This window comes from Ochlerotatus camptorhynchus, unplaced genomic scaffold (assembly GCF_037179485.1).
Source record: "Ochlerotatus camptorhynchus isolate MF236.1 unplaced genomic scaffold, CSIRO-AGI_Acam_v1.1 ptg000432l, whole genome shotgun sequence".
In the NCBI taxonomy this organism is placed as follows: Eukaryota; Metazoa; Arthropoda; class Insecta; order Diptera; family Culicidae; genus Ochlerotatus; species Ochlerotatus camptorhynchus.
The window spans coordinates 1,271,599-1,296,232 of record NW_027040918.1 but is presented as its reverse complement, the minus strand read 5'-3'; the positions used below and the strand labels follow the sequence as shown (position 1 = coordinate 1,296,232).

General features: G+C 40.2%; 1 protein-coding gene across 2 annotated transcripts in view; it reads right to left on the bottom strand.

The window, feature by feature from the left end:
• The window catches only part of LOC135711355 (uncharacterized), a 679,421-nt gene that overhangs the window by 536,651 nt on the left and 118,136 nt on the right, over positions 1-24,634 (bottom strand). For both annotated transcript variants that reach the window (XM_065234152.1, XM_065234153.1), the window contains exon 2: positions 9,014-9,071. The gene's annotated coding sequence lies outside the window, so the exon portion shown is untranslated. The remainder of the gene's footprint in view (positions 1-9,013; positions 9,072-24,634) is intronic.

Below are 24,634 nucleotides of genomic sequence, written 5' to 3'. Positions count from 1 at the left end.
TTCAATGCTAAACACTTCGTACTCAAAAAGTGTTGATGAATCAGGATCAGGGTAGCTGAAACGATTCAGATAGGAAGGAATGTCTGTGAAAAAAATAAAGGTCTGTAAATTCACAGACATGTCAGTAAATCTGGCATCTCTGCTCCGCATAACAATCTTGGGTCATCTTTTTTGTCAGTGAGCCGTATTTCTGACACCTTGAATGATTTGGTTTGAATTCGCATGGATAAATCGGAATGAAGATGACACGGGAAGTGGCAGGTGGGCAAAATTTTGGTGTTTTGTGTTCATAGGATGATAAAAGTCTTGCATTTTTGGGTTTATAATGCCCTCAAAGGCAGACGAGAAATCTAGCCTTTCATGATGTTAAAAGCAACGGTCTATCAGCAGCCGGTAAGAGTTGGAACCGGTGGGGAATATTGTTTGAAACTGTCTATAAAGGATGTTGAAGTTTGTGTTAGTTGCAGTATTATTTGAAATAAGGTTACTAATGGGGTCTGATTAACTGCCTCTTTCTCTTGATTCCACTCTAGAACCTTAATTTTCGTATTTAGATCTATAAGTGAACTGCTGGTCTGAGTTCCTCTGGTATATTCAATAAGAGGATGTTTTTGAATATAAAGTCAAACAGTACTAAATTTTGTGAACAACTTCAATGACAGTTGTACAGCAGTGCTTCCATTTTATTTACAACAAACCAATTCCTACGAGATTATACCGAATGTCTGCCGAAAATATGCCGAAGGTGTGCTGATGGATGTGCCGATGGATGTGCTGATGGATATGCCGACAGACTTACCCCTTGGACCCACTTTCTACGGTTTTGAGTGAATGCGGTCTCCATCAAAGTTGGACAACCCCTATTGGATTGTGATCGGCTCGGATTAGAATTCTCCCTCCAAGTGACACTTATATGTCATTTGGTCTCCAATTTCTGCTTAGATTTCGTTTTTATGGCTTTCTCAATCTAGGGTAATTCAAACAGTTAGTTGTGCATTGCCAGACGTTTCGGCCGTTTGTTGTGGCCTTTTTCAAGGATAAAACAGTCTACCGATTGTCGTCAATTTTGTTTTTGTTTGTTGCCACGATAAGCATGTTTAGCTTGGAGGAGCTTCATTTCCTTGGGACGTCATTTTCGCTGTACCACTGTTTGGTGGAATTTGAGTAGTGGGAGCTTGCTAAGTCTGGCCAGAATAGGCAATCCACTTCATGCTGCTCCAGAAAAGGCAGTGGTCTCTTCTATAGGCTCTACTCCTGGTAAATTTGCTGGTTCATGTTCCCAAAAGTAATGAAAGGTTCACTTTTCAGTCCACAACTGCAGAATGCTTGCCAGATGCTCGATAACCCTAGAGGGATCGGTTTTGCTTAATGAGCAGAATATCATGGGTTTAATCCCAAGCTCTCCTACAATATAACACAACACAAAAATATCAAGTATCATTCGAGCTAAAAATATATATTTGCATAATATAACCTGGAAATGTCATGGTTACATCTTCCTTATATTGGGAAACATAGGGCTGCATCATATTGTATTTAAAATAATTATTATTTTCATTGCAGAATGCCACTTTTTATCCATATAAATGTATTTTCATTATTACGTATTTTAAGGTTCTGATATATTTAATTTCTCCATTACATATATCTTGATAGAGCTGGAATTAGGGCATAACAGCTTTTGTAAACAATGACTTCTCGCGATGATTTCTCGTTACTCAAGGCACGCCCACACCATCAAACATAACCAACGGGAAGGGGAAGTCTTCCCCTACCCGAAGGTGACGTTGATTTGAGAGGACGAGCCTTGACTTTCTAGAAATCATCGAGAGAAGTCATTGTTTACAAAAGCTGTTACGCCCTAATTTCAGCTATATCTAGATATTTACTATACATAAATAAATACTGGGTTAGGAGGGAGCATCAGAGTACCATTTGACCTGGAACTGGACAATTGGAGTGGCATGACAACTGGAGTCTAGGAGGGAATAAACAGTATCATTTTCTTTATCCTACCGATTCGATTGTGGTGGTGTTAATTCTACTCCAACAGTTTTAGGGAGATTGACGCGCCCTTCATAACTAATCATCCTGTAGGAAGCTTAATAAGTATTGCGAATTGCGTTATTCGATTTGGTGGATCGTATCGTTGGAAGGAGATTCTTAAATTCCCGTGGATTTCATGTAAGTGCTGCTTACAGGTTCACCCTTCCGGTTTTTGGCCCTTCATACAGCGATATTGTGAATTCAGATCGGTAGCTCAAATTGATCTTGCTATTAAGTGGAGCTGCATACAAGACAAGATCTTCGAAGGGATGGTGGCTACCTGAGTACTGTGAACTCAGCCGATTTAATTTATCAATTGAGCTAGAAAACAACTTGAAAATCTTCCAAAGTTTCAAATTTTTTTTGCTGAATCAGCTCACGAAATTGTATATACTTGCTGTCAAATGAACTCGTTGCTCCTCCTCCTCTGCTCCAGAAATAACGTATACATGGTGATGGGAGTGCACATGCCCACAAAGATCACATGACTCTTATAAAGTTTGATTACATTCTTGTTTCAGCAACCCAGTTTTGGCATTATTAATATTAAATAAAAACAATAAACAGTTTCGGCTTGGCAGTCTGGCAATCACTCAATCAGAACAAATTAATTTTGTAATTTGCCGAAACGTAGGGACAAATTACAAAATTAATTTGTTCTGATTGAGTGATTGCCAGACTGCCAAGCCGAAACTGTTTATTGTAAAACCTCACAGTCGAACACTCCAACACAATTTAAATAAAAACACTTTTTCGAGCATCATGCTCTATGATTTACATTATCCGCCTACTAAGGTTGATGTTTCGACAGTTTCATAATTATAATTCTTACTTTGTTTTCAGTAGGTGGCAACACCTTTACTTGTGGTTCAAACAGTAACTACCTACGTGATTTCTGAGCTCTTTTGAATGTTTGGCTCCCGTTTGACAGTTTGACTCGGCTCCCAGATGACAAGCATTTTGAGTTAGTTCGCAGTACTCAGGTGACTACCTTACATACATACAACTGTAGAATACTTGCCAGACAATGAACTTTTTGGGGAATTTCAACATCTTTTTGATTTTACATTTTTCTGGATCACTCTTCCGGTCAACCGAGATATAAAATTCCTTCCCAGGAATTTGATCGAAAACTGCCAGGCGCGGATAAACCGGGATTTTCGTATTGATCGTGCTGGATCGAATCGCGACGTGCTTGCTCCGGTGAAGCCATGATGTAAACAAATGAACTTATCCTGATAAACAATGCCAACTGTGATTATATACACTCTTAGCTTGATTCAGTGAAAATAATACTCAAAAAATGCCTTAATGGCAACGTTTTTAATGTGTTTGGATGTTTTCGTGTTCAACCTTTAAGACTTGTTGGATGTTGTTACATCACAGTTAGAAATTCGCTACTGTGTTACCTTATTCTAACGTTTTATATAGGTATTAAACGGGAAAACACGAACTCGTCCAACGTTCATTATGTTATGTCAAATGAGACGAGTTATACAATCCTACGGATAGTCAGATAACACAGCAGTGGCACTAGTGTGCGTTACCATTTGGGTACTTTGCCTTATGGAAAAAAGCCCGAGCAGAGCGATAGCAATGCTATAAAGAGCGAGCACTCAACCGAACGAGAAAACAACAGCCCATTTTTTGCTCGACTGTCGAGCTGTTCAGTCCGTATTTTCGCTCGAGTTCTCGATTCGATTTTGTTTCGTTTTGTGCTGTCGCGTTGCGCCGTGGAAGTGTCGCCACCTTCTCGCGTTCTGGCAAGTTTAATTGAACTTGCAAACACGAAACAAATGGTGCGTAAACGTGCCAATGAGCCAGCAGCGGGCCCTTCAAAGATGGTGCTAATCAAGCGCAGCGCGTCGCAGGATGACGCCGGAAAACGAGTACTGCAAGCCAACCAGTATGCAGTACTCCCGGAAGAAAATGGCGATGGTGACGCCGTTTCCATTGCAAGACGAGAGCGGATTCCCCCGCTTTTCACGCCGGTGAAGGATGTTGCCAAGCTGGGTGCCGAACTGGCAAAACACAAGCTGCTGCCTCGCTTCAAGCTTTGCAGCATCGGTACAAAAATCATGTGCTCCAGCTTGGAGGAGTACAAACAAATAGGAAGTTTCCTGAAGAACAATAACGTGGACTTCTTCACGCATGATCTGCCATCGAGCAAGCCACTGAAGGTGGTTTTGCGTGGATTACCGTCGTTCGAGGCTGCTGCGGTGAAGTCCGAGCTGGAGCGGCTTGGGCTCCAACCTGAGGCCATGTTCCAGATGAATCGGCGTCTCAACCAAAACACCAGCTTCCGTGATCAGTTGTTCCTGGTGCATTTCACGAAGGGATCCACCAGTCTTGCGGCTCTGAGATCCAAAATCCGGGACCTGTTTCAGGTCATCATCAGTTGGGAGCATTAAAAACCCCAACATCGTGATGTAACGCAGTGTATGAACTGCCTCTCATATGGCCATGGCACCAAAAACTGCCACATGAAGACAAACTGCGGCAAGTGTGCTGGAACTCACTCAACTGCGTCCTGTGAGCAAGTCGATGACATCGAGCCAACGTGTGTCAACTGCGGTGGAAACCACCAAGCCTCCAATCGCGGATGTCCCAAGCGAGTGGAGTTCATTAATATCCGTCGGAAGGCCACAATCAACAACCAGCTTGGTCGCCTTCGTAATCATCGTTCGCCTCCTGTACTCACGGAAGTCCAGTACCCAGCTCTCCAGCCCCGTCGACATGTTCCGAACCTAGCCCCGCTTCCGCTCAACAACCAACAAGCCCATCCCGCGAGTATCCAAATGGTTCCCAACAGTCGGACAGTTCAGCATCGTCTCGTTGTTGCTCCGGCCCAGCCAATTCCAGGTTCATCCACCGCCCCTGGTTTATCATACGCTGGTGCTGCCTCAGGGCTCAGGTGAACCTGTCGACGATTCTCCGTTCACCTCGGAGGAACTTGTGACGCTCGTGGCCGAGGTCATCATCATCATGCGTACCTGCAAGACTCGATCTGAACAGCTTCATGCTGCCTTGTCACTCGTCACCAAGTATGGACCGTGAAATTATAAAAATTGCAAATTGGAACGCTTGCTCACTGACGAACAAGCATAGAGAGCTACTCGATTTCCTCAACGCCAAGGTGGTCGACATTGCTATCATCACCGAGACGCATCTGAAGCCCGAACTGAACGTATTCCTTCCCGACTTCCGGCTCGTCAGACTTGATCGCACCTGCTCTGGAGGTGGAGGAGTGGCCATCGCTGCAAGACGGAACATCAGTTGCCGGCTGCTACCAAACTTCCAGCTGAAAACAATTGAAGCCATCGGAGTGGAGGTGAGCACATCACTTGGTTAAATCACCATCGTCGCGGCCTACTGCCCCAAGCAACCAACATCAGGGACGGGTCGTCAGTGGCCCTCCGGAAAGACATCATCAAACTCACCCGGAGGAGCGGGAACTTTATCATCGCTGGCGATCTGAACGCAAAACATCAAGCTTGGGGCAACGGTCGGAGCAATAAAAACGGCATCATCCTCAATGAAGACCTGCAAGAGGGCCACTATACCATCTTGGCCCCGGACTCTCCCACTCGGTTGAGTCGGTCTGGGGTCCATGCGACCATCGACATCTTCGTAAGCAACATGGGACACAACGTCTCGCAACCTGCGGCATTCCAGGAGCTGAGCTCGGACCACTATCCGGTGGTGGCCGAAGTTGGATCCTCGGTAAACCTATTCGAAGCTTCCCGGCGCAACTACCATCGAGTCAACTGGGCGCAATATCAACACTGCGTCGACACAACCATCGACTACGATGTCCAACCGGGGACGTCGGAAGATGTTGACCGGTGTCTACAAACCATCGAGGAGGTGATTTCCCGGGCCAGGGAACAACACGTGCCAGTATCCAGACAGGTGAGTAACACTCTGAACCTTGACAGCCCTACCAAAGATCTCATTAGACTCCGTAACACCATTCGTAGGCAGTACCAGCGTACTGGCCTGCCTAACTTGAAGACCAATTGTAATCGATTAACAAAGATCATTCAGGCCAGGATGGTGGATCTCAGAAATAACGATTTTGCTAGTAAGATCCGCTCTCTCCCAGATTGTGCTAAGCCCTTCTGGAAACTTACAAAAATTCTTAAAAACAAGCCTAGGCCCATTCCCCCACTGACCCCACTGGATCGTCCCAGCGACCCAGTGGTTCATCTGATAACTCCTGAAGAGAAGGCTGCCGCGTTAGGTCAACACTTCGTCAGCTCCCATAATCTCGGACAAAACATCGTCAGCCCTCATGAATCTGAGGTTGCTGAAAATGCAACCAATCTTCTTCAGATTCCTAACATTTTTTCCAGAGGAATCCGAGATTACGGCTGACGAACTGTTGGCCTATATCAAATCATCTAAAAACATGAAGGCCCCAGGTTTCAATAACATCCTGAATCTGGAACTCAAACACTTGAGTTCCATATTCTACAACCATCTGGCACTGATGTTTAATCTGTGCCTCCGACTTGGCTACTTCCCCTCGTACTGGAAGTCAGCTAAAGTCATACCCATCCGGAAACCTGGGAAGGATCCGTCCTCTCCTTCAAGTTATCGACCAATCAGCCTTCTCTCAGGGTTATCAAATCTGTTCGAAAGAGCAGTCTACCACCGGCTCCTAGCATCTGCTTGTTTTCGAGGAACAGTTTGGTTTTCGGAAAGGTCGTTCGACCGTCCACCAGCTGACTCGAGTAACAAACATTCTCAGACGGAACAAGTCTGTTTCGAAAACATCTGCCATGGCGTTGTTGGACGTTGAAAAACCATTCGACAATGTCTGGCATGATGGCCTGGTGTTCAAATTGCAGCAGTATGGTCTTCCAATCTTCCTAGTGAAGATCATAAACAACTATCTATCAGACAGGACGTTCCGAGTCTCTATGAATGGCATCTCATCGGATGCTTTCAACATCGGTGCCGGGGTTCCACAAGGAAGCATTATTGGCCCCATCCTATTCAACCTGTTCACCTCCGATATGCCGGCTCTCCCTGATGGTGGATCGTTGTCTCTGTTCGCAGATGACACATCCATCGTCTACAAGGGTAGGGTCATCGGAGCTCTGACTGCCAAACTTCAGAGAAGCCTGGACGTTCTGTCTGAATATTTCAACAGCTGGAAGATCCGTATCAACGCGGTAAAGACCCAGGTCATTATCTTTCCACACTCTAAATCTCCTAGACTTGTTCCGTCGGAGAATAACAAGATCTGCCTGAACGCACAGTGGTGGAATGGTCCAAAGAGGTCGTGTACCTCGGGCTAACACTAGACAGCAAGCTTCTTTTCAGGGAGCACGTTGACAAAACAAAAACCAAGTGCAACATCTTGATAAGATCGTTGTATCCACTTATCAACAGGAAGTCAACCCTGTCCCTGAAAAATAAGCTTGCTGTCTACAAACAAATCATCCTTCCTGTAATCGAGTACGGTATGCCAATCTGGGAGAGTTGCGCAAAATGCCATCACCTTAAACTCCAAAGGATCCAGAACAAGATCCTTAGGATGGTCCTAAACAGTCCCCCGCGGACTAGAAATTCTGAGATCCACTTCCTGGCTGGAATTCAAACATTAGAAGAACGGAGAGTATTCATCCTGGAAAGGTCCAGAGACACCTGTCTGAGATCAAATCATCAGATCATACGTGATCTAGCACGTTAGGTTAAGTTATACTCGTAGTTAGGTAGGTTATCACTTTTTTCAATTCAAATAAAACACATCCCCAAAGGGATATTCTGTAAACTAGTTGAAAAACGCAAATATTAAATTACAATATCAAATTAAACAAAGATGAAGAGCCAAGTAGGCTAATCAATTAAAATGATAAATCAATGTACTACCATAATCAACAGAAATAAACATAATTTTACTACTACTACTACGAACGAGACAGCAGTGCACTAGTATACTGCTATTCGGTGCGCTCAAGCCTGAGAACCATAAAAGTTTTTAATCAGTAATTATTGAACTAATGTTTGTTTAGAATTAATGATACTATTATTCTTATTGTTGCCTATTGAATGGTGAATGAATAATAAAGCACTAATGTCGCATTCATATACATAAAACAGATATGAATTAAGGAACTGAATAATATAAACTCCAGTATGAACAGTCGAATTAAATACAGAAACACACTAACTGTTATACACCTACACTTAGCATACAGAAAACAACACCAACCAACCGGATCATGGAGGAGAAGAGAAATTTGGAATGAGACTAATTCATCAAGAAGGAGAGGGAAATTTCGGGAAAAGGGAAACATATGGTCTGCTACCGGTCCGAAGAATAGCACTAGTTCATTTCCACGCCAACCTTTGAGTTACCAAGTCTACCAAGTTGAACAACAAAGTGTATAAGTTTAATACATAGATTAAATATAAATAGTGAACAGTCGAATACGGGTGGAAAAACAAAGCTGCCTTATCCTTTGAATCCGTACAATCAGGTAGGAAAAATATAAACCGGACTCCGGTAGCATAACCTTCAATAGTCCCTTTTCCTATTTCCTACCGTAAAAAAAAGCTCCGTCTCTCAAGCTCGAGCTAGTCGTCTTAAAAGAGGCTGGTAGAAAGCCCACCCTGTCTGGTCCCCGTGGTTGTAGACCAGAGATCGGGGGCATTGTAGTAATAGAGTGAGAAAGAGCACTCAGAGAATAACAATCTAGACTAGATAGAAGTTGGCGGTCTTCAACAATGTTGTTTAGATGAGTAAGACCTATTGCATGGTGTAAATCTCAGTTCATAATTCACTCATCAGGGGACGCTAGTGTTCAATTTGACATCTCATTGCTTGCTCTAACTTGACAGCACGACTAGATAGACGTTTCTAGTCTTCAGTTTTTCTGAATGAAAAAACATCAAACGATGACAAATTCAAGTAACGTGCAAAATATGTGCTCAATAATAAGAATAAACAACTTACCTCCATCACAAACCACATTTCACCGCTGATTCACGGCTCCCGAAAAATCCACCCGATCCTGGAAAGAGCACAGAAAGAGAAACAGAAAATGTCAGAAGCGTGAAAAACCCCATCTAATTAATCCATCTAGCACTCAACAGGCAATCAATCAATCAATCATTCATATCGCTTATCCCATAAATCAACTTTTTTTTGCTCCATTTTCCAGCTTGCCCTCTCACTCTGCGGAGTATTTTTTTGGGTTCTCGACAACTGGCGTTTTCATGACTCGAATTTCAGTCTCCGGAAATGTCACTCACATCATTCTCGTCTCCTCCAATCATCGATTGCCAGTAGCTCATGTGACATCGACAGCGACCGCGAAAACCGAACATCGAGCTTTTTTGTGTGACATCCCCCGACGAAGGTCAAAGTTCTTGGCCTCATTTGCGCTTCGTTTCCACCCCCGAGTTGAAGTTTGTCCAACACAAAAAAAAATAACAACTCTCACCTTTTGAGTCGAGACTGATGTATTCAGCAGAGGACACACTTTTCGGCAGAGTGAAATGACTTGACAGAGGAAGAGATTGCTATCATTTAGCTTTTCCAGCAAACGATGTTTTGATGAATGGAGACATGGTTGCCTGCCTGCTTGCCTGTGGCAGGACGTCCAACAGTCCAAAGTGGTTCGGTTTTTCCACTTGGTACGTGACCGGAGTTCTATTGCCATTTGCTTTTATATTCTGGCTTCGAACGGGCGGACTTACATGCATGCGGTCCAATATCCTGTGCGCTGAGCGATTCAAACGATTTTCGTGGATGGCAAAGTTGGGCACCCATAAATCGATGGCAAACGAGCCACTGCCAATGGACGGATGGATGGTGGCAGTGAATGTCCTTGGGAAAGGACATTGGAATTGAATAACTGGAGTGTCGTCATTCTTCGCTGTGTTTGCAAGACTAGGGGAAAATTTATGGGCAAAAGCAATTTAGGCAAAGTAGGAATCGATGATGGTCATAAAAATGTGATTGAAATGATTGGAACCAAGTGAAGCGAGATTAAGTGTGCGACAAAAAGGCTGAGAACTGCGTTGAATAGTCTGTTTGATGGAGGTGCTTGGTAGTTTGGAGGGAAGGAAAGACTTGGGTTCTCCATTCCAATCGACAAATTTCGTAATAAAAGACCATCAAATTGGCGAAATCGTATTTGACTTCATCTAAAATGTTGCCGATCACTCTATAACGTAGCAAGTCTTGGATAAATGAATGTAGTTGGAGCAGAAATTGGATCAAAAAATCGTGGATCAACGAAACAAAAAATGTTGCCAGTATGTCGCAGCCTGTCAGGTCAAGGCTTCGTTGAAATATTCCATACCACCGGATCCCGTAGCTACTTGAGCTCAACAGAAAGAACAAAAACCACCAGATAAAGCCAACAACCAGCAAGTCCACAAAGGAAAGCTTTGGAAAATTAAGCGGTTTACTTGGTGGGCATCGGTTGCCAAGGATGGAATTTATCAAGTCCCCCTAACCCCTGGACCCCACCACGATGACGACGACGGTGACGATCTGATCCGTGACGACGCAGCATCGTAGTAACAAAAACCTACCGAGCTAAAGGATTAAGTCAATTATTTTCTCAAAAATACCCTGTAAAGGAAACTTCCTTTTTTGTTAGTTGATCCAAGGCTGTCCTTTGTGCTGTGGGGAAGGCCAAACTTTGTCATTCTTTTTTTTTTTTATTCTCTTCGGTATTGCTCATTGCTGTCGCTTTTGTCAAGCGATAATTTTGCACCATTTTCCCTGATGAGGGTTGGTGGCGCGCGGGCTTTGTTCGAACAATACTCCACCAAATGAAATGGATAGCGCGGACCTGTTTGCTGAAGGGGGAATAGGAATGAAGAGGAACCGGAAAAGAGGGAAAAAAAGTTAAGGGAAAAAAGGACTTGGAGGCTTGCCTGGTTGTTGGGGTTAGTTTTTTTTGTCCTGTTCAACAATGAGAATGGGTTGAGAAGCGACAAATTAAAAATGCACCAGATGAGGGTTTTCATTACACCAGGAAAGAGATGCGAGAGGATAAAAGAATTGAATATTTTAAAGGTGGAATACAACAGCGATTCAGTTCTAGTACTAGTGACCATTAACTTTTGAAATTGATGATGGTATTGAATGCTGTGGGTAAGAATTAATAGAAGCAGACTAGTAATATTAGCATAGCATAGCATAGCATAAACCAGGTTGCACAATTTCGTAGGTGGTATGAGCTAAAAATTGTTGTTAAGGAAAAGACCCACCTTCATCCGTTGCTGTTAGATAATAATTTGTGGTTAAACACTACCTCTTAGATACAGGATGAGTCTCCCTCTAACAGACTAGAGTTGTTGTCTGGCCACATCCTTGCATCTGGTGGGGATGGGAGAGGAATGTTAGTCCGACACTTACTTAAGAGAGATGCAGAGAACTCTACGACCCCTCATAAGTGTCACGGGAAGGGTGGAATATCGTTAGTAGGGAGGTAAGGCCATAAGATACGCCCAGCCGGCGTTGCTGGCAATTATATAAAGTATTTAATATATAAAACCTGTAAATCATTTGTCCTTTTACCGTTGTTGCTGCCCATTACATAAATCCATTATTCGAAACAGTTTTCAGATTCCGGAATTGCAAAACGTTAACTCCTCGATCCTGTTGCTCCTTTGGCCCAAAAATTCGGTTGTTCTAAAACAATCTATTCTGATCGATAAGACGTTCTAATGTGTGAAATGGTATTTATAGTGTGTGGAATCGTAGATTAGAATGAATATTCGTCCATAGTTGTTTCAGTGTTGTGAGAATGATTATGCTAAGGCTGTGAATACACACTTAGAAATACCTAATCTTACACGTAATTGACATAAATGATGAGACGTAAACGAACATGTCATGTAAAATTAAGTGCTCCGAGACTGAAAAGTTTGAAAGTACGTTTGATTGAGCTGAATTTCGCGTCTATTATGACTCAATTTTATGTCAAAATTGACGCTCGTATATATCAGTCTCAGAGCACTTAAATTTACATCAATTTTTCTAAGTGTGTATGTTTAACGGGTTTCTTTTTATTTTTTGAATGATGAAGGGCAAAAGCCCGCGGGATTGAAACATTCCTGATATTTCTTCTCCCAAAGTCACAAAACCTTCACGTCTTTTCAGATTGTCAATAATAATGCATTCAAATATTTTAAATTACAATAACAATAAATCAGACAGTGAACTCAATTAAAATACATTCAACTAAAACATATTAAATTTAGAAAAAAATTAGAAAATATGCGAGTGATAATCCACTTTCATGTACCAGGAGCTGCATCGCCTCTTGGCCATCCTGGCTTCTTGCGGTATGAAAGAGAAAATATACAGATTCTTAGTGTCATCTGAGAAGAGATCTGAGTTCTGAGAGCTTAAAAATCATTAGCCGTTGTAGAAATAAGCTTCTCCGTCGTTGAAATGCCATTGGTATCAGGATTAACTGTAATAGAATTATTAAGAGAATTTTGGTTCGCAAGTGGAATTACTGCCTGTCTTGGGTTTGCAGAGTGCCTTTATCTGCTCATTTATTTGCTTCTGATACCTTCTGAGGGACTTTCTTGACCTTTTTGTAAGTACTGTGGCTTGAGTACCATACACCATAGTTGGTGTAATAACCGTCTCTAATAGTATCGTGCCCATCTTCATTGTTGGTCTTCTCTCCTTTAGGGAATCTAGTATGGTTCTCGAGGCAATAACTGCATCCCTTGAGCACTTATGGGTGGTTAAACTCCGGTGTAGTCGTTTCGTGATCGGTACTCCAAGGTAGACTAACGAAGATGTTGTTTTGTAAACATGCCCAGCAATAACTATTTCTGAGGGTGATATTCCTACAGGTGATCTTATCATTACTTGACATTTTTGCTCATTCAACTTTAAGTTTACTTCTCCCAAGTAGTTCTGGAGCACTGGTAATAGCTTATCTAATTCCTCTACTGTTCTGGCAATTATCAGATCATCATCCGCAAAAACCAAAATAATAGGAAATTTGAGCAAACCATCCAGCTCATCCTCGACTGTTATAAATATTTCTTCCATTATGAGATCGAATATATAAGGAGAAAGAGGCATCCTTGCATAGCCCCTTTCATTCGATTTTTTGGAGCTGTCTTTTGTCCTTTCCAAAGAATCTGTTGCTCCTCCATATTGAGGCATCTCGTTATTCTATTGGTCAGTTCGTTCGATGCTCCTTTACCCATAAAAATTACTGGAAGTGCCGTAAGGCTGATATTGTCAAATGCTTTTTGAATATCTAAAGCCATCACTATTATATCGTTGCCCGCATTCCATTTTTTTCCAAAATGCGGCGTGCAGCAAAGATGTGGTCCAACGTTGAACGTTGACTCTAGAAGCTTGCTTGATCAGATCCGATAGGGCTGGTACATCCAATCAGGTGACCTAAAATCCAGCTTGCATAAATTTTGTACCCAATGCTAGCTAATACAATCTTCCTGAAATCCTTTGCTGTCTTGGGGTTTTTAATTTTGGGGATGAGAATAACTAGAGTTTTCCGCCATCCTGTACGAATGCTGTTCTCCTTTCATACTCTCTTAAGTAGGTTTTTGAACTCTTCCAGCGTTGGTTCATCCGCATATTTTAGCAGTTTAATCTGTATCCCATCTTCCCCAGCAGCTTTACCATTCTTACAGCTTTTGATTATTGTTTCTATGGGAGCGGCGCCTGGTGTCTCCAAAGATACATCTTCTTCCTTTAAAGTATCCAGTTCTTCGGGCAGAAGGTTAATTGATTTCGGGTTTATGAATTGGTTTAATGAAATGTCCAGGAATTTCTGGGCCGCATTTTTCTTTTTGTATTTATTTACGTAATTAAAGGTTCTCTTGATTCTCTCCCCTGGTTTAAACTTCTCGAGATTGTTGAAGAACTCCATTTCTTCCTTCTTTTCTTTTTCTTCACTAAGTTTTCTATAGGTCCACCGCGCTTCAGAGAGGTCTTTCAGTCTACGTGAGCTCAAAGGGCATCTATTTTTCCAAAACAAACATTTGGAGGGTTAGGAATCTTTGCCAATTTGTTGATTGAAGGAGTTGCTGCTTTCTTCAATTTTACGTCCCAGTTGACTATAGATTTCGTATTATTTTTAATCTGATTCAAGTTGTAGTTGTTGTTTTTTGTTGATGACTTACCTCTGATCTGAATGCCGAACGTGAGCAGCAGAATCAGACTAGTAGCGTTGATCCAAAAAAACTTGCAGCTGTAGAATTCCCGAACCTGATACTTTTTCTCAGTATCGGAAAATCTGCTGTTGTGCGACTTAAACAGTCCTAGGCATATTAAATATCTATTAGTACCGTTCCAAAGATGCATTCATCTAGAAAAAAATTGATTAATAGCTGATTTTTTGCCATGGGCCCAATCTTAGATCCATAGGTCAATATTAGAGCCATTTCCCCTACCTAATTGACTGGAGTCAGCACGTGTGGCATATGGACATTTGGTCAAATTCACATTTAGTCGAATGGAAATTTTACAAAATGGATATTTGGTTGAAAGGTTGATAAATTTTATAAGATTTTTTCATCTCTCTTGAGTTTAATTTTTTGTTTAAGATTTAACGGATTTTGAAAAAAAAAAACATTACAGACAACAGAGACTTTTCATTTTGATGTTGACTTTGACTTTGAAATTTTTCCATACTATCGGGTAAGTAGGTAAGGACGGACACCTTATGCTTAGGTTGGAAAATCTTCTGATATATTTATGCATTGATAATCAATTTTGTGCAAGCCATGCTATTATACTCATATTTTATCAGAAAAGTCAATGATGCTCACGAGTTTCCAAAAAAAATTATGTTGTAATAATCAACCAAAAACATGCAGTTTTCAAATGTTCAGGGAAGATACTATGAAGGGTAAAATGGACACTCACATAAATGATGCAGAATGTGAAATAGTTAAATTTTGACATTATGTAGTTGAACCCCGTTCTTAGTGCATAAAATGGGTAGAGTATTTTTTAATTTAAGAAAAAATATCGTACAATATAAACTAAGCGTACAATTCAAACAAACAACACTAAATCAAGTGTTAAAAGCAGTTCATATTCCAATAATCATGGAAAGTTAGAAGACGTTTCGGCAAACAAGAGAAGCATTGCAAACACATTTCCCATCCCGTTCCTGCATCCGAATCCGAAAATTGGCAACCACATATGTCACATAAAATGCTGGTTTTGCATAGCTTTGATTGGATTTATTTGACGATCGCTTTCGCTCATTTTTAATGGATTGGATGTCTTTGGAAGCTTTTGCATTTTTCAAAGTAACGGCATATTGGTCAGATGTTATGCCAGCTGCTTTCTCTGCTTGACGTTTTCATTTGCTGACCTTCGGGGATACCATTTTAGGTAACGGCAATATCGCTACTGGTGATACTTTGAACGTCGGTTTAGCTGTTGAATTATTTCCATTTCCAGTACAACAGGCCAAGATGTCTTCAGGAGCCACTTGAACTTAACTTTAACATAACTTTAACTTAACTTGACTTAACTTTAACTTAACTTTAACTTAACTTTAACTTAACTTTAACTTAACTTTAACTTAACTTTAACTTAACTTTAACTTAAGGGGGGAAGTACAATTAGAAGGTCTAAAATGAGGCCTATCTTTGAGAGTGGATTGCGAGTAGGGAAATAAATGAATATTAGCGATTCTTTATGTATGTTATTAAGGATTCAATGAAGATTAATTATCAGTGACATTTTTTTAAATTTTGCAATTTAGCCCAATTATTATAAATAATGTGAAGTCAATTTTTTAAAGCAGCACTTCGCGCCGTGCAGCCCCGACGTCCATGATCACGCCTGAAACAAAAAAAAAAACAGGACATTAAATTTGAAGGTACAGCGCACAACGTGAATTAATTCGTATGTAAAAATAATGTTTTTTTCACAAAAAAATTTGAAGTTGAAAAAAAAAATTTAAAAAACCCTATTTTTTTCGACTTTGTTTATAAAAAAAAAACATGTTATAACAAACAAATCTAAAAAATCTTTCTATTCATGTTGTGGAAAATTTAATTATGAACATAAAACAGAAAACCGGAATCGATTTGAATGAAAACTCTGACCTGTACATTGCACGGTGATTTTGAAAACACTACTTTTCAGTAGAAGCATTTAAAGTTCAACTTTGACATGTTAAGCCATTTGACATGCACTCACTGAATTGCGTATAACTTTTTAAATTATTTCCGGACGGCTTTATGCTTTTAAAGGCTCATTCCCAGATACATATAGAGTAAATTAAGCCAACAAAATTTTTTTCAAAAAAAAAAAAATTCTAATTGTACTTCCCTCCTTAACTTTAACTTAACTTTAAATTAACTTTAACTTAACTTTAGCTTAACTTTAACTTAACTTTAACTTAACTTTAACTTAACTTTAACTTAACTTTAACTTAACTTTAACTTAACTTTAACTTAACTCTAACTTAACTTTAACTTAACTTCAACTTAACTTTAACTTAACTTTAACTTAACTTCAACTTAACTTTAACTTAACTTTAACTTAACTTTAACTTAACTTTAACTTAACTTTAAGTTAACTTTAACTTAACTTTAACTTAACTTTAACTTAACTTTAACTTAACTTTAACTTAACTTCAACTTAACTTTAACTTAACTTTAACTTAACTTTAACTTAACTTTAACTTAACTTTAACTTAACTTTAACTTAACTTAAACTTAACTTTAACTTAACTTTAACTTAACTCTAACTTAACTTTAACTTAACTCTAACTTAACTTAACTTTAACTTAACTTAACTTTAACTTAACTTAACTTTAACTCAACTTTAATAAAGAGAGAGAAGGATTAATAGTAATTTACACTATGACACGAGTCTCAACAGAGACGGACGACACACAGAACGGGTGAGCAGATCCCACTCACCATCAACACGACGCCGAGGGTGCACTCCATTGATGGGTTGGTTGTCAACCGATCGACCGCATTCACGGAAGAACAATTGACACACCTCAATAAGGGGCTAGAATACGCGGTTACAACCAAGCCAGAGGTGGAGCAGATCATCATTGACGTAGAGACAGCGATTACCAAGACACTTCCAACCATCATCACAGAATACGGTCAGGACTATCAAATCGAACATAATCAAGGACGGACAGGAACAAAGTAGCACCAACGAAAAGGAAATTTGGATTGTAAAGGAGCTGAAAAGTAAAGCAGTCTACTATGTGGAAGCAGACAAGGGCAACGCGGTCGTTATCATGGACAAGGACGATTACGACAATCAGATGAAAAAGAAGATTAACAACGGACCGAACATATTTAGTGAAACGCGTGGAGAAAACACTGAAGGAGTGCAAATCAGTATTCAGTATCCCATTCTACCCAGGATCAAAGGTCTCCCCAAAGTTCACAAACCGGGGAATAAAATGCGGGAGATCGTGTCTGCAGTTGGTGCCCCCATCCACAAACTAGCGAAGTGGCTAGTCACAGAGTTCCAGAGTATGCCGAATCAGTTCCAGAGAAAAGCAGTTAGTAACACCCAGGAGTTCGCCCAGCAACTACAATCTTCAGGAGACATAAACGAAGACGAGATTATGGTATCTTTCGACGTCACAGCTCTTTTTCCCAGCGTACCGGTCAAAGAAGGGATCAACCATTTCGAGGACTGGCTATTAACACAACGAGAGGATGCAGAATGGAGAAACAAAGTTCGGACGTACCTTAAGCTGACCCACCTTTGTATGGAAGAGAACTACTTCTCTTTCCGAGGTAACTTCTACAAGCATACGAAAGGAGCCCTAACGGGAAACCCCCTATTCCCCTTCCTGCGTGGAGACAATCCTGAAGGAGAAAGGACTATTACCAAACCGTTGGTGGAGGTTTGTTGACGATATCTTCAGCGTAGTTAAGCGGGAAGCCCTTCCACAAATTTTAGCTGAGGTCAACAGAATTAACAAGAATATCAAATTCACTCACCATGTAGAAAAAGACGGGAAACTCGCATTTCTCGATGTTCTAGTCACCAGGGAATCGTCATCATCTTCTTCGCTTTAATACGAAATTTACATTTGGCCCAAGGCCGAAGCTATGTATAACTTTAAAGTTGAAAAGATTCCTGGTGAATTGAACGTAGCGGATGCGTTGTCTAGGCTTCTGACGGAAACACCACCGGAATTGTCTTTCGATGACACTGATGAAAAACACTTTCTTTTTTACCTTGATTCGGGTAGCATGGATATCCAATGGGGTGGCTTTGAAAAGGGATCCGAAGAGGACGAGGAATTGATTAACGTTCGTATAGCGTTGTCAACAGGCCATTGGGCAGATGGACTACGCGCTTAAGAATCACAGGCAAAGTATCTTCATTCGTTGGGAGCTTCCGTATTCAAAGGTGAGCGTATTGTACTTCTCCGTATGTTGAGACAGAAAGCATTAGAATCAGCGCATCAAGGCCAATCCTCCCATTCCGCTTTCAACAAGGGCTCTTCCACAAGCTCCATGAGAAATCCTGCAAATCAATTTTTCACTGATAGAGAATTTGGCCACGGTGAGTCCTCGTAATAGTAGATACTGCAAAAAATAAATTTTAATATTACATCCAAGAGGATGCACTTCAATCATGTCGAAAATCTCATGTAATTTTTATGGCCACACAAATAAACAAATGCAGTAAAAGCAACCTAATGTCAGCTCATGCACTGTATTAATGATAATTTTGCCCTTTTTGGCAAGTAATATTACACCATATTTTCGACACGATTGAAGTGCATCCACTTTGATGTGATATTAAAATTAATTTTTTGCTGTGTTCCTTTAACGATCCACAGTGATAATGATCAACCGTTCCAGAGCGAAAAGTTCGTAAAAACTTGGACAGATAAAGGGGTCAGAATCCAAAAGTTCATTCCGCTAAGCGCACAGTAAAACGGTGCCGTCGAACGGCATAATAAAGAGATAAAGGAGGCTCTAGCTGCCGAAAAGCTCGATAAAGTGCATTGTAAAGTGGCATTGGATAAATATATACACAGCAAAAAAATAATTTTGATATCACGTCAAAGTGGATGCACTACAATCATGTCGAAAATATGGTGTAATATTACTTGCTAAAAAGGACAAAATTATCATTAATACAATGCATGAACTGACATTACGCTGCTTTTACTGCATTTGTTTATTTATGTGGTCATAAAAATTACATGAAATTTTCGACATGATTTTAGTGCATCCACTTTGATGTGATATCAAAATTATTTTTTTGCTGTGTACAAGTTCATAATAAGGTAGGACCTTTGTCTCGTTTGGGTGTAACACCATTCGAATAACTGGTTGGGTTTAAGTTCCGGGGAACATTCCCCTGCCTTTGGGATCTCATCGCAAGTTCAGACTTGGATCGAGAAGAAATAAGGGAGAAAGATGCTCTATCAAAACTAAATAGCAAAAAATATGCTGACTCACGACGAGGTGCTAAAGAGTCGGACATATTAGTGGGAGGCTAATTGCTGATTACCCAACAGAAACGATTGAAATCTGATCCAACTTTTTCAGCTGAGTGATACACCGTAGTGGCAAGGGATGGAGCAAAAACTGTTGTCAGAAGTGGACGTGGTGTCCAGTACTCCAGGAATGTTCAGGACGTAAAACTTGCCTCAACAATCTGTGACGATTTCATGCAGCTAGATTAATTTGCAGTGAACGAACATCTGCTTCATGAGTCACAAGATTCTGATGTTAAGCCAGCAATCACGACGCGGGATGTACCAGGCAACAGCGTTCAACCAGCGATTCGACCGAAGCGGCCAGTTGGTAAGCCCAGTAGATTTAAGGATATGGTGCTGTACATAATCTTTGAGGAGTTGTAAGAAGAAAGCGCAAGTAAGCTGTTGATAAATAAAATATAAAACAAATCTAGGTTTTGTCCAGTGTATGAATCGATCAACTGAAGAACAATAAGAAAAAGGAGAATATATGAAGCACACTGTAGTTTACAGTCAGTTTTCCGACGAATCTATACACGAGCGATTGAGATGTCGAAGGGGGGCGTTCTAAAATTGGGTAAAATTGGTCCAAGGTCTGGCTCCAGGCCCGAACGACCCGGACACGATACCAACAAGCACCAAAAGAGTTATCCCCTATACTTCCAACCATTCGTTCCAGCACAAAATGGCCACCTTCCACCACATGATTCATCGGATGCAGACTCTTCCACTCAGCGATACAGGAAAGGTTAAGGAATTACAGTACATCTTCGAAACAGCGAGACTCAACGGATACAAGGAGACCACAATCCAGACAATCATCGATAAAAAAAAGCGAGAATTCTACAAAGGAGATTATTTTTCAACCCTCACCGCAGCACCTGAACCCTTAAAACGAGTGTCCGTTTACTACGTTACTTGTAAGCTAAGACCATAGTTAAAACAATTCGGATTGGATTTAGTTTTCACCAGTAGACATAACCAGTTGAAATCATTGTTAGGATCGGATCCTTAATAAAGATAACTAACTAACGAACTAATTGTTAGGATCCACTAAAGACCCAGTTAAGGCCCACGCACATTAGATCCGGATCGGACGCATTACGGCAAAGTGACAGCTAAATCTATTGTCTAACTGTCAAATTAACGTCAACGCAACGCAAACGGATCTAATGTGGGTGGCCCTTTAATGTTTTAGGTAAAGCAAGCGTTTATAAAATAAGCTGTAATCATTGTAACAAAGTATATGTACAACAAACCAAGAGAACTTTAGCAACTGCAACTTATTGCGAAGGTTAATAAGGCCAAACAGCAAGAGGAAAAAGGCCTAACATATGATTTCAAATCAAAGGTTGCAGAACATATCTTCACAGAGGACCACCAACTATCGACGGAGGACATCACGATTTTACGAACCGTATGTACACCATGGAAACTGGATGTTGCAGAGAGCCTCGAGATCAACAAACAACGGAATTCAACTTTACTCAACTGGGATCAAGGAAACGAACACACATGGCTTTTCAAGTTACTACCTAGGATACATCAACGAGTAAGCTGCGGAGTACTTGTTCCTACAGGAAATTAAATTAAAGTTTACCTAGCTTCGAAGTGAAAATGTACCTGGTTTAATATATATTCGGTAAAATGCGATGTTTTTCTTCAGTCGAGTATTAGTACAAGTCACTGAAAAAGTCTGCACATTGTAGACGAAATACGCGTATCTGTCAAGGATAAGCAAATAATGTAGTGGAATTAAATGGAGATCACTAATCCTTCTCTCTCTCTCTTTATTCAGGTATTCCAAAAGGTCGAAATGCACAAAAGAAAGAAAAAACATCGAAATTGACAAAATATTTTGAAGAAAATTTATGACAAGAGTTTAAAAGGACTTTTAAAAAATAACCCTGAAGAATTTCTCATGTTTAAATAAGGAATATATTTTAGAGATAACAGTTATTTGCCTCTTACAATGCCGCAACACTATTTTTTTTTCATTTACCAAAGAACTGCTAATGATTTAAATATGGAAATATATTTGAAAGTTGGTCATCCATTTGTCCTTCAAAAATCTGACTAGTTCACTGTGAAAATCCGCCGATATTAATCATGGGAAAATCACCCACAACGCTGCTAATAAATGTTCAACTTACCCGTGCAGCAGCTTGAATCCAAATGACCTTTCACCAACTGTCAGGAAATGTGTATGAAAATTCATGACCTACCTAGTTATTATCCATCTCATATCTTCCCTCTCCTTCGGTATAAAAGTTATACAAGTTTTTTTTTAACAATAATTGATGTATTACTGAACGCTGTCAGTTTTTATTTCACTAACATCATGGCGCCACCCACCATAATCTTTACCTAGCGACGTCGGCGGCATCGGCTGCGTCTAGAATTAAAAATAACATTGACAACGTTAATCGACCCACAGCGACTTACGAAGAGCTACTAATTCCGATCAATAGCGGTGCGGCTTCTTCCTCCTTCTATGGGTGCTCATTTGGGCTCCAGCTCGCTGCTTGCAGGCAGCCTTTCGTTGTGTACTGAAGAACACCACCACTCGCATCGCAGTGATTGGATAAACACCGTTTGGTGAGACCGGATGGAATTCAACTTTGAAATCTGTGTTAGGGAAATCGCTTTTCGCAGGCAATCGGTGATAATTTGAATTATCATGGCAACAATTGCACATTCGTGCAATTTTTGACCGTGACATTTTGAAAATTGATAAAGTCTTAAATTTACACGATGAGTAGAAATATTTCTGATCGATTGGTGATAAAAATTATTGAAATTAGTCCAGGGGCAGCTGAGTTCTTAACGTTCAAAATCTTTCATAATTTTGTTACATGTTCCATTTTCGGTTTTCACAAAGTGTACCCCCATATAGAAATCACAGACGTAGTTCGGCGTAAAAAAAAAAGGTTTTTGTCCTCTACACCAATTATATATTTAGTTTAAACTTTTATGAAAGGTAAATCTAAAGCCAGGTTTTTATGAAAGTTATTTCTTAAGCCAGCTATGATCGTGTTTTGATTTATCAGCATTTAGTAGTTGAATTATTATTTATTTGGGCCAATGATCATTTCATAATTACATACATGAAATTTTGGTTACTAATAAAGACTTGTGCGGATTTTTTAATGTTGGCTTTGACGGACCTTTTGAGAAACTTTAAAGTTGCTTAGACGTTCCGCTGGGAACTTGTTCGGAACTTTTTTTGAACTGCAAGTTGCTTAGGAGCTTGAAAGTGGGTTTTATCGTTGAATGCGGTACTTTTGGTTGCTTGTGTAATCACCATGCTCCTCCAAATCGGTCGTTTTGTTAACACATGCGTAGCTAAGCTTTTCTGCCTAAAAAATAGATTTTACTGCCATTTCATAAGTTCTTGACTGATTTACATGAAATGAGTTTAAATTTATCAGGATTTGGTTCAAGTTTTTATTTTTGTAATCTTTGAGCAGGGTTATTGCTGAGTTTCCCTCTTCAAATATAAGTTTTCCAGAAACCACCATCTTGGATTTCAAAATGACATCAGATATTTATTTTCGGTCCCTTCACGTCATCCCGATACCAAAAATAACCACATTGTGGGGCATTTGTACATAAATTACGTCCGGGAGCTTCGGATTAACATTTTTAAAAAGAACTGTTCACAACTAACGCTAAGCATCAAGTGAGCTTTATTCAATTTTGGTATTATAAAAATGGTTCTACCTGTTAAACTGCCTATGCTGCATTTCATGTTGCTGTTTACACGGAGCTGTGTGCCTATTCCTGAGGTTGTTTATGCTGGCGGTTTATCGTGGGTTTCGGTTCCGTGGCTGCTTACCCTGGTGAATGTGCTGACCGGGTGTGATATCGATCGGGTGGTATCGACTGGGTTAATGGCCGGAATGCTGACTGCGCTGGCTGATGAACTGATCGAGGTGTTGGTTAGAATGTTGACTCTGCTGGCTGGTGCGATGATCGGGTGGTTGGCCGAAGTGCTGACCGTGCAGAGTGGTGTGTTGACTGATGTAATTGTTGGCTGTACTGTGGCTGGTATGATGGCTGGTGTGATGGATGATATGATGGGGCCGTTGGTAACTCATATAAACTCGTTTTATGGAATTTGCTTCGTAGAAAAACCATCGGTTATTAGGGATTAAACTCGTGTAAAAGGAACGTAAACTGAATGCTGCGTAAAAAAAATCATGCACATGCTTATCAGATAATTTACAATATACATAATAGAGTATGAACCGTTTTCCTGAATTAATCATTTTGTCAGGCTTCTGCATTTATGTTCCATCAGATGTCACTGCTGTTGTTTACGGTGACATCTATATGAAATTACGCACTGTTTTCCAATAATTGTTCACAGAAGACACTGCAGTGCAAAACATGTTTGGTACCTGTATATATGGATTTAGATTAATATTCGAAGTCCCTCCTTTTTCACACATTCTGCACCCAAAATAGCTGACCCCTCACAGAATCTCCTGCCAATTTTATCGAATGGGGCGGTGCAGAAAGTATATTTTGTGCAGAGTATGTACAAAAGGAGGGACTTCGAATGTTAATCTAAATGCATATTTAGAGCTACCAGAGCTGTTTTCTAGTGTCAGGTACTCAATTTTAAAATCTGTGAAAGGGAAATCACAAATCGAGTTTTATCAAAATACATGGCATGTTAAAAATTGTAGCTTGTTAAACAATAATTTCCGGGAAACAAGTGAACGACAAATTTATGACTTATGACTAATTTATTTAGGTTCTCGTTAACTTTTGTTTACCTGAATATGCACCGAAAGCGAATTATTCTCGCTTCTCTCAATTTCTCTATGGTTATTTTAATCACTTTCTACCAGTGGAACGGAGCCAACTCTGTGTAAAATGGCCAGATGATATGATTAAATGAGTGGAGCGGAATATTTCACCCCTAATTTAGAGTTGATTCAACGCAAACATTAACTTTGTGCGTTCAACAACGATCCATCATCTCTCCATACAACATCTTGTAAGTATCTAGGAATCCTTTTTGGCTACCTCTTCCAAGATAATTTTAATAAATCAACACCGGATAGCAACCCACCTCCCTCATCGATTTTAATTCATCCAGCATTAGT